The following is a 9,819-nucleotide window of genomic DNA, read 5'->3' on the forward strand; positions in this document are numbered from 1 at the left end:
AATATATATATATAATAATTCTTTTATTTTATTTATATTCAATTTATTTTAATTTTAAAGTCACTCATTTTTAAAACAATTATATTTTATTTAACTATAAATTTTATTAAATATATATAAAATTAAAAAGATAAATAAAAAAAATTATTAATCACAATTTATTTTTTCTTTTTATGATTATATGATATCTATTAATATTATTTTTTTAATAAATACTTGTAGTATATAATAATAGATAAAGACTCACATGCAGTTGTCTTCATATGAAGTTAATAGTTAAAAAATTTTAGATGATATTTAGTCAAACTTGTCAAATCATCTAACGGTTCTTAAATATCAACTTCACATGAAAACAATTGTATGTGAGTTTTTACCTATAATAATATAATAATACAATAAATATAAACTAATTAATAAAGTATTAAAATTTAAAAATGATAATTATTTTTATAAAAACAAAATAAAAGTACTTATAATAAAAAAAATTAAATTTTATATAATTATTTCACCTATCCTCTTCTTATAGGCTAATTAACTCTTGGCCATTCTTAGCCACCACTTCCCATGCCACCATAGAACTTCCCTTGTTACTTTATTTTTATGTTTTAATTAAGGATAGAGTAATGTATAAAGCTAAACCTAAGAATACCCTACAAAAAATTATCTTTTTCAAGAAATAAGCTAATATCCCTTGTTAGAATATAATTAGGATCAATTAGAATTAATTAGTATTATTTAGTATATCTTAATATTTATTATAGGAGATTACATCTTTATTATTACGATTCTCTTAGTACCTATAAATACCTTTTTATATTGTATCATTCCAAACAACTTGAATACACTTAGTAATACACAAATCATTTCTCCAGTTTAGCATATTGTTTCTAATTATCAAGAGCTTAGGTTTTTTTTTTCAGAAACACTTGGTATCTTCCTTGAAGATGATATGTTGTTTTCCTTGCGGTGAAATCACCATAGTTTTTGTACTTTTTTTTCTATATATGCCATTTTTTCCTTAACTTTTGTCACTCCTTTGATACTTTTTTCACCTCACCGACTAGCCTGTTCTCTCTGTCTTGTATTTTTTCGAGTCGAATGATCAAACACCATTATCATCCGCTGCTGACCTATTCTCATGAAGAAATCGTATAGTTTTCGCTCTCTTTCGTCAGTTCCGTCTGCGTTCTCTTGTGGCAGTTCCATCTGCGTTTCGTTTGTATTTTCTTGTGGCAGTTCCATCTATGTTTTTGTGGCAGTTCCATCTGTGCTTCCTTCAGACAAGCCGCAGTTCTATCTGCGCTCTTTTCCGGCAGTTTCGTCTGCGCTTCTTTCAGACAGCGGCAGTTTCATCTGCACTTCCTTCAGACAAGCGGCAGTTCCGTCTGCGCTTCCTTCAGACAAGCGGCAGTTCCATCTGCGCTCCCTTCTGACAGTTCCGTCTACACCTGTTTTATCAGTTTATACAGTTTTTTTCTCTTTATTTCGTCGTTTTAAATAAGTTTCAAACTCAAGTTGTCACTTGAATTTGAGGGGGGATGTTAGAATATAATTAGGATAAATTAGGATCAATTAGTATTATTTAGTATATCTGAATATTTATTATAGGAGATTACATTTTTATTATTACGATTCTCTTAGTACCTATAAATATCCTTTTATATTGTATTATTTCAGACAACTTGAATACACTTAGTAATACACAAATTATTTCTCCAGTTTAGTCTATTGTTTCTAACGTCCCTAACTTTATTTCTCTATTTACAAGCCAATTACTCAAACCAACCTCCTAAATTTAACCTTAATTACACAAATTTCAGCACCATGTAACTCTGGTTTAGAGACAATCCACATCAACATGCAAACTAATAACCAAGCATAATTAACCATAATCAAGCTTCATACAACTTGCTTGATCATCAACAATATGACAATAATATTACAATTATGAACAAAAACAAGCACACACTATTTGGTTTGATGATATCAAAGATGCTAATGTGCTTAAAGAGTAAGTGACAGTTTCGGTGGCGTCTCCGGAAACAAAAGCAGTGAGCTACTGCGGCGGCAACAACATGCAACAACAATGACATTATTCCTTCATCTTTTGTTCTTTCTTCTGATCTTTCTGTCCCTCTCTTCTCTTCTTTCTTCCTTTCTCTAAGAATGAGTCTTAGTGAGTATAAGTGTGTGGGAGTGAATGAGTGATGGAAGAGAGTGAACGGAAAGGGTGGTGAAGTGAGTGCATGCATGTGGTGTATATACATTCAGTGGTGATTGGAGGCAGATGATTGGAGAGAGGAGACAAGTGTTTATTTTAGATGTAATTAGGTGGGTCAATTGTGTTTAAGTTGTAAGAACCAGATTTTTGGTAAATAAATTTTTTTTGTTGGAAAAAAACGAAAAATAAAAAGAAAAATAGAGTTAGGAGGTTAAATTTAGTTTTATAAGGGTAATTATTTCTTTTAAGTTAAATTTGACTAATGAATATTAAATACTATTTTACCATTGGCTTAGTTACTACACCAAAAATTTTTGAGCCGCAAAAACGCTTTTAGTGACGATTGTACGTGCATCGAAAAAATTCTAATAACAAAAAATCTCAAAACTAGTGGTAAAAGTAATTTCTATTCAACTAAATGTGTCATAGATTTATATTAGCTATCTCTTCATGATTTACTTCTTTAAGAATAGTTATTAGTCATTAATTGTTTTACTGTCCAGTAAAAGTTATCCGAACCGAATTTTTACCTAATATTCTGTAAATGACTCCTAGAGGTCCCGAATCCTCTTGCTTGCTACCCTAGTAATTCGGCCCCACTCTCTTAGCCTCTGGGCCGAGATTATCTCAGCCTCTCACCCTCTCTGCTGTGTTTTTAACCACAAGTAATTAATCGCGATTAACTACAGATAAACACGTCATTATGACGCTGACTGTGTTTCCTCGAAATCATGCCCCTTCTTTCTTGCTATCAGCCCATTTATCTCTAATTTTTTCAGCCCTCTTTTATAACATTTAATTAGGTTAGACTTCAAATTTTTATTTAAGAAAATTACCAAGCAAAAATTCAATAAAATTTTACCATAAAGAGAGAGATAAGAACCGTAAGTGAGAGAGGAAGAACGGAGAAAATTCTGCACATACTACTTGCGTTTTCAGCCCCTTATATCACCATTCATACACTATTCTTCAAGTGTTCTTCAAGTCTCAAGAGGGATAACATTGAACTACAAGCTTGATTATAAATCTCTTAGACGGCTAATTCACGTACTCGTTGGGGACATGGGAAGTTGGGAACATTTGTTCAGCTGAGTTTGGGGCGATTAGAGCCTTTGTGGTATAAGCTAGAATCATAAAATTTCATTCTCCGATCCGGAAGATTTGACCTTATCTGTAGCATTTTAAGTAGGATCACCAGAGATTGAATTGCTAGAGCTTCACCCTCGTTCAGATAGATGACCATTAGCGTGGCGTTAATCACTTACAACTTGACATGGAAATGAATCATTCATTATTGGAATAGACAGTAAGAAAAGTTAATCCAAAAAGATAAAGCATCTCCAAAGGCTTAATTGATTTCTCACTATTGTTTCGTCGTTATTTTCTTATTGCTTTCTTGTTTATTTTATACGCATTCAACAGCAACCAATCAACTTTTTATTCGCCTGACTAAGATCTGCAGGATAACCACTATTTGCCCAGTCCAACAATCCTCATGGAATTAACCCTCACTCACCTGAGATATTATAATTTAAATGACTCGGTGCACTTACCGGTTAAATTGTGCTGAGTTTTAAATTTCACGCACCAGTTAGACAACTACAATTTTTTGGCCGTCATTTTTATTATTAATTTATTTTTTAATTTAATAATTTAATAATTTAATAATATATTTTAGTTTCTTATATGTCAAAACTGCTAGCATTCCTTTGCGTATAAATTAGTTGTGTTCCCAACATAGAGACTAGGGGTCAATATTCGTAAATTATGATTGGGAAAAAGAAATTTTCAAAAATATTTATTTGACTTACCACTATTTCATACTTGATGGGCATAATACAATAATAATAACAATTAATAAGAGTTATATTAAATAATAAAAGGGTTTTTTCCTTTCCTCAAAATACCAGAGCACTTTCCTTGTATGTTATGTTCCACTAGGTTGAGAGAGCATAGGAGGAAGCATAAACATATATAAGACTTTAATTTGTTTCATATAGAAGTATATAGAGTGAATTATCAATGTAAGAACCGGATTTTTAGTAAATAGATTTTTTTTTGTTAGAAAAAAAATGAAAAATAAAAAAAAGAGAGTTACGAGGTCAAACTTAGTTTTATGAGGGTAATTAATTTTTATAAATTAAATTTGACTAATAAATATTAAATACTATTTTATCATTGGCTTAGTTATCACATCAGAAACTTTTGAGCCGCAATGCAAAAGCTCTTTTAGTGATGATTGTACGTGTACTGAGAAAAAATTCTAGTAACCGAAAACCTCAGAACCAGTGGTAAAAATAATTTCTATTCAAGTAAATGTGTCTCTAGATTTATATTGGCTATCTCTTCATGATTTACTTCTTTAAGAATAGTTATTAGTCATTAATTGTTTTACTGTCCAGTAAAAGTTATCCGAACCGAATTTTTACCTAATATTCTGTAAATGACTCCTAGAGGTCCCGAATCCTCTTGCTTGCTACCCTAGTAATTCGGCCCCACTCTCTTAGCCTCTGGGCCGAGATTATCTCAGCCTCTCACCCTCTCTGCTGTGTTTTTAACCACAAGTAATTAATCGCGATTAACTACAGATAAACACGTCATTATGACGCTGACTGTGTTTCCTCGAAATCATGCCCCTTCTTTCTTGCTATCAGCCCATTTATCTCTAATTTTTTCAGCCCTCTTTTATAACATTTAATTAGGTTAGACTTCAAATTTTTATTTAAGAAAATTACCAAGCAAAAATTCAATAAAATTTTACCATAAAGAGAGAGATAAGAACCGTAAGTGAGAGAGGAAGAACGGAGAAAATTCTGCACATACTACTTGCGTTTTCAGCCCCTTATATCACCATTCATACACTATTCTTCAAGTGTTCTTCAAGTCTCAAGAGGGATAACATTGAACTACAAGCTTGATTATAAATCTCTTAGACGGCTAATTCACGTACTCGTTGGGGACATGGGAAGTTGGGAACATTTGTTCAGCTGAGTTTGGGGCGATTAGAGCCTTTGTGGTATAAGCTAGAATCATAAAATTTCATTCTCCGATCCGGAAGATTTGACCTTATCTGTAGCATTTTAAGTAGGATCACCAGAGATTGAATTGCTAGAGCTTCACCCTCGTTCAGATAGATGACCATTAGCGTGGCGTTAATCACTTACAACTTGACATGGAAATGAATCATTCATTATTGGAATAGACAGTAAGAAAAGTTAATCCAAAAAGATAAAGCATCTCCAAAGGCTTAATTGATTTCTCACTATTGTTTCGTCGTTATTTTCTTATTGCTTTCTTGTTTATTTTATACGCATTCAACAGCAACCAATCAACTTTTTATTCGCCTGACTAAGATCTGCAGGATAACCACTATTTGCCCAGTCCAACAATCCTCATGGAATTAACCCTCACTCACCTGAGATATTATAATTTAAGGTGCACTGTGCACTTACCGGTTAAATTGTGCTGAGTTTTAAATTTCACGCACCAGTTAGACAACTACAATTTTTTGGCCGTCATTTTAATTTATTTTTTATTTTTTAATTTAATAATTTAATAATTTAATAATATATTTTATCTCATATTTTTAAATATAAATAGTTCATTAATGATCTAATTAATTTTACTTTCTATTTTTATTTTATTTTCGTTAGTTTAATTCATCTAGTAAATTAAATACTCTCAAAAGTAATTACCCTGCTCCATTAATAAATTTACGTGCCTCACTTGGTCAAAATCATGGTCAGCTGCAACTCCATGCTCCACATGGTTAGTTTCTAGTGGTCAAATACCTATAGCCACTCTAGTAGTCATGGAACAAAAGAAATAAATAAACGTCATCAGAGATAGCACCAATTTTAAATTGCTTTTAGCCTAATTTTTTATTATTTTCTAAATATTTTTTAAATCTTTTAACAAAATTAACTACACATTTAAGTAAGTTTTAAACAATAAATTAAATGACTTATCTCATTTCTGATCAAACCATATGCAATTCAATTTGGGCCTTAAATTCTAATTCACCTCAAATTTTATACTTTTACTTATATGTTTGTGAAATTAATTAAAATTAGCTGTTAAACTTCAAATGCTTTAATAATTAAACTCAATTTATAATAAATTGATGAACTTAATTATTTTAAACAAGAACTGAATATAATTATCCCTAATTTAATGAAAACTTATCCAATTTAATTAGAATTAAATTTCTTAAAAATTTGATATGTTAAAAAAAAATATAGCGGTAGCTTATTGTTTGCTTTTATGAAACTTTTGATTATGCTACTGAAAAAATTTTGATTATTCAACTATAAAAATTAGTAACCAATATTTTTATATTTTTAATTATTTATATTTTGATATAAATGTAAATCAAATTTGCTTATATTATCTATAAAATTTTTATTATAAATATGAATCGAGTTTAATTACACTATTTATAAAATTTGATTATAAATGTGATAACTGATATTTTTTATTTCAATATGTATTTTGTGATTGATATTTTATGTTTCTCTAACATGGTTGCTAATTTTTCTATTATTATCGGTCAATTCTTTTTTGGTCCGTGCATTTAAAAGATAAATAACTAAATAAAATATCGAAAAAAGAAAAAATTGTAAATATCTTTCAACCGTACTTACGTTACCTGATCTTTAAACAAAGAAAGAATTTTTTAGTAAAAAAAAATTAAAAATTAATCATTTTAATTTATATTAGCCATTACTTTTAATCAATAATCTAACATCTTTAATCTATAGTCTATAATCTAACATCTTGTTTATTCCTTTGTCTTTCCAAATACAAGTAAAGGGATTAGTCCTCATCAGCGAATTTGTGGGGATTATCTTAAACATGAACCATTGATCAAATGATCCACATGTGAGTTTATCTTCTAATAACCATGCAATCCCCTAAAAAAATGCCACCAAAAAAGGTAAAGAAAAATCATACCAATAAAAACAAACGGTCTCCCAGAAAACAGGACAACTTTAACTTGAAATAATGTTGTCCGAGGATGTAAATATAGCTAGTTTTGAACGCTACTAGAACCTTGAAAAGCCAATCTGCCTTATTATAGTAAATTTCCGGCACTTAGATTCCAAGAAATCAGCAATACCTCCAGACCCTAAATTCTGAAAATAGTGTGAGACATACCTGCATGCATTGTCACCGTTCATGATGAGAAAAGAAGTATCTATAAAATCCTCATTTTTTGCCAATGTGTCTCAAAGCTCAGGGCAACCGCCCGGAAGGGTAATAAACAAACTTTAGAAAAAACTTCTTTTCTTTCTCTTATTTTTAGTTTTCGACCCTGTCTCATCCTCGTGGTGGGTGTGGTCATCGGAGCGGTGCTTATTGCAAACAAGAAGGATGACTCCGGTGCTGACAACATTGAACTTCATGATAAAGCCGTTGCCACAATGTGCCAAAACGTTCTCAACCAAACTCTTTGCCGTGACATCTTGGGCCCAGTGAAGGGAACCACAGACCCCAATGAATTCATTGCGGCCGCAGTGAAAGCCGCCACGGAAAGCGTCATCAAGGCCTTGAACATGAGTGACAGGTACCAGTTACATTGCACACAATACATATATATTATAAACGGAAATATTTGATAATTAAAAAAAATCACTCAAAAATAGATATAATTTATTTTATTTAATATTTAACAATTGTTATAATAATTAATAAATAATAAATAAGATAAATTCTGACTACTTTGTTGGTCTCCCTACATTATGGTATTATAAATTTCTCAATGCAATTGTTGAATTATTTCAATATATTTTTACTCTAACAATTGAATGAATTGATTCGTTTATGAATGGGTCCATAGGCTAACAGTTGAAAAAGGAAACGGCAACCCAGGCATCAAGATGGCACTGGAGGATTGCAAAGACCTCTTGCAATCAGCCATGGACAGTCTCCAACTTTCAACATCGTTGGTGGACAGCAAGAATATCCAGACAATTCATGACCAGTCCGCCGACTTCAAGAATTGGCTAGGCGCTGTCATCTCCTACCAACAAACCTGCCTCGACAACTTCAACGAAACCGACAGCGGCGAGAAAGTCATCAAGGAACAGCTTAACGCAGAGACCCTAGACCAAGTTATGACCACAACAGGACTCACTCTTGATATCCTCGCCGACTTGGACAGGATCCTCGGCCAATTCAACTTGAAGATCGACGTCCACCCTGGCTCTCGCCGCCTTCTAGCCGCCGATGTCGATGACCAAGGGCTCCCGACCTGGCTCTCTGCCTCAGACCGGGACCTCTTGGCTGAAGTCGATGTCCACTTGGCTAAGAGACACCTCCTAGCGAAGGTAAAGGGCAAGGGTAAGGGTAAGGGTAAGGGCAAGGGCAAGGGAAAAGGTAAAGCTATTGCTGCTGGTGCCGCTGCTGGTGCTGTTGCGGGTGCTGCAGTTGGTGCTGCTGCCGGTGGTGATCAGGTTAAATTCTCTCCTGGATCCATTGAACCGGTGACCCGAGGACCAGCCCATGTGGTGGTTGCTCAGGATGGAAGTGGCCGATTCAGGACTATCAAGGAAGCTATTGATTCTTACCCACCTGGCTTCAAGGGTAGATACGTCATTTACGTTAAGGCTGGTCTCTATAATGAGTACATTATTATTCCTAAGCATGCTGTGAACATTCTTATGTACGGTGATGGCCCTACAAGGACTATTGTCACTGGTCGTAAGAACTTTGTTGAAGGCGTGAAAACAATGCATACCGCCACTTTTGGTAAGATCCTTTTACATTTTTGCCACCTTTTTTTAATTTCATGTTGCCTTTTGTCTGACCCCTAACTATGATGAACCTTCAATATTGGAGGGGAGTAGACTGACATTTGAATTTAATTTGCACTTGTTATGTTGAGTATATTAAGATGAAGACAATGATGTGAACTAAACATGTATGTTATAACTAGTATTTTTTGAATGCATGCAGCCAATACTGCTGATGGATTCATTGCTAAGGCAATGAGGTTCGAAAACACCGCTGGTCCGAAAGGACACCAAGCTGTGGCACTTCGAAACCAGGGAGACAAATCAGCTTTCTTCCAATGCCATATCTTTGGTAATCAAGACACCTTGTACGTCCAAACCAACCGTCAATTCTACCGAGACTGCGAAATCTCCGGCACCATTGACTTCATCTTTGGCACATCTCCAGCCTTGATCCAAAACAGCAAGATCATCCTGAGGAAGCCTGATGATAAACAATTCAACACTGTAACTGCCGACGGCACAACGCAACCCAACATGCCCACCGGAATTGTCCTCCAGAACTGTGAGATTGTCCCAGAGCCTGCTCTGTTCCCTGCGAGGTTCACCACCAAGTCATACTTGGGTAGGCCATGGAAGCCTTACTCAAAGACACTGATCATGGAATCAATGATCAGCGATGCCATTCACCCAGAAGGGTGGTTTCCTTGGGCTGGAACCGTGCACCTTGATACTTTGTGGTACGCTGAGTATGCAAATACTGGACCTGGTGCCAATGTTCAAGGAAGGATTAAGTGGAAGGGTTATCATGGCCTCATTAGTAGGAATGAAGCTGCACGGTTCACTGCTGCTGAATTTCTCAGA

At 33.8% G+C, this 9,819-nt stretch overlaps 1 protein-coding gene across 1 annotated transcript in view; it reads left to right on the plus strand.

Moving 5' to 3' along the window:
• LOC107615280 (pectinesterase-like) overlaps nt 1–9,819 on the plus strand; it is a 17,863-nt gene that overhangs the window by 7,425 nt on the left and 619 nt on the right. The gene's annotated exons all lie outside the window — the stretch shown is intronic.

Source organism: Arachis ipaensis, chromosome B09, assembly GCF_000816755.2.
Source record: "Arachis ipaensis cultivar K30076 chromosome B09, Araip1.1, whole genome shotgun sequence".
Lineage (NCBI taxonomy): Eukaryota > Viridiplantae > Streptophyta > Magnoliopsida > Fabales > Fabaceae > Arachis > Arachis ipaensis.